Source organism: Terrapene carolina, unplaced genomic scaffold, assembly GCF_002925995.2.
Source record: "Terrapene carolina triunguis isolate 2854851 unplaced genomic scaffold, T_m_triunguis-2.0 Scaffold374, whole genome shotgun sequence".
Classification (NCBI taxonomy): domain Eukaryota; kingdom Metazoa; phylum Chordata; order Testudines; family Emydidae; genus Terrapene; species Terrapene triunguis.
Genome location: NW_020664725.1, coordinates 3,143,162 through 3,145,240, shown reverse-complemented (window position 1 = coordinate 3,145,240; position 2,079 = coordinate 3,143,162).

The window sequence follows — 2,079 nt, the reverse complement described above, 5'->3', positions numbered from 1 at the left end:
CGGGAGAGAGAGACCCTTCTGTAACTCCCCTCCCCCGCTCAGCCCTGCCGGGGGGAGGGGGAGACCCCCCTGGAACCCTCCCCCTCCCCCGCTCAGCCCTCGGGAGGGGAGAGAAGAGAGGAAACTTTCCCCACCCCTTCTCGGAACTCTGCTCCCTCCTGCTTTCCCTTGAGGGGTGTGGGAGAAGAGACCTTTCCTTCCCCTTGGGACCCTGTCCCCCCACTCTCGCCCAGAGAGATCCTTCCCAGAACCCTGCTGCTCCCACTCATCCTTGGGGAGTGGCTCTGGTGTCCCTGGCTTAATTTTCTAGTGGGTGGGGAGAGATTTGCCTGGGGGGGCCCTGGTGCCCCCCATTCTGTCCTGTGGCAGATGTTGCAGTTGATAAAGAATAGGGCTTCCCTGTAGGGCCCCCTCTGAAAAAAAGCATCATTGTAATTTCTGATCCAGTTGTCACACAGCCCTCTGGAAGACTGTCCCACTGCTTTGTAGTCGGGGCTGTTGCCTGGGCCTTGCCTGTATGTATCCCACCCACAGTATCCCATTGCTGTTCCCCAGGAGATGCTGAGATGTGCCTAGTCCCCTAGGCTGTGTTACAGCCAAGGGGGCTATGATTATCTCTGGTTTATGCCAGTTGATTGTAGGCCTAGAACTTCTGGCAATTTGCCAAGGCTTCTGGCAGCAGCACAGTGGTGGGGCCTCCCCATCTTCTCCTTCACTCTGGCTGCTGGGGGCTCATGCTGCTTCCTTAGCTGTGGTTGCTCACTGGGAAGTGTGGAGGTTAGGTATAGACTGCATTCCCAATTCCAGCTGTGTTTAGGTGAGATTAAGCAATGTTCATGTTCCCTGCCCATGTAATGTCATTTGAGACATGAAACTGAGATCCTAGTCAGCATAGGAAAAATTCTATGCTACTTATAAGATATGTTGCAAGAGTTGAAGTGTTAACTTTGGTGTCCAGGACTGATTCCAAGTGTAATTGCAGTCTACCTCCCTAAAGTCCCTGTGTATTTTCAGTTGACTACAGAATTCTTCACATCTTGTGCTAAACAATTGTGTATCATAGCTGTGTATTGTCAGGTGGTTGCCATGATCCGCTTCAGAAGTGACTGCTTTCCGAGAGTAGATTAAATTGTATATAGACTGAAATGCATTTGGTCCTCTTGGGATGAAAGGTGCTATGTTTGGCTGGTGTTTACCTTTTCATCTGAGTGTGATTTAGCTGTTTGCTACAAAGTAGCTTCAGCTGCTTATAGGCTGAGGACTTGAATCATTCTTGCTACAGATGTATTGAGAAAGGGTTTTTTCCAGTCTGATTGCGAAGTTAGCACTCTCCTGTGTGTACTGCTGTGAACAACAACCTGTTGTGGTCTATAGCAGTTTCTTATGTTTGTAACTACAGTACTTGGTGTGGCTGCAAACTGTGTACAGTTTGCATTAGGTTGTTGCTAAGTCTTAAACTGTTGACAGGAGTTACAAGGCCTAGTGTGGACATGCAGATACTGTCTAATATCTTGTGGTTTGGAATACTGAGGGACGACCACTTGGTTCTAGGGAACTTTGAAGGCTGGTTTACAGCTTTAATTTGATCGGGGTCTCCATACTCTTCAGAGTTAAACCTATTTGGTTACAGAGCTAAACATCTGAGGGATATAAAGTGAAGGTATAAAGCTAGATAAGAAACAGGTGATTCAAGAAGGCTGTTCTAGTTGGCATGAGCTGCAGAAGAGAGCTTTTATTGGGGGGGGGGGTGTATACACACACACATGATCTGGGAGGAGGGTCCATGAGGCTGCTGGGGCTATGCAATGAGGGGTTTTACATACACTCCCTATGAAAAGCATGTTATTGAGTAATGATTCCCAATGCAAGAGAACAGGTTGTGATGCAAGGCAGATGCTATGAACTAAAGGTGAGGACACAACAGGAGCCTGCAAAGAAGACTCCAGCAACTAGAACTCTGGGCATTTGTATACAGGGAATTCTTCTCCAGCTGTAGTGCAGGCTTATATCCCGCTGCATGAAGTGTGTACAGCTCTTCTATGGTGGATTAATTGTTTTATTTGTTTTTCTTTTAGGAGC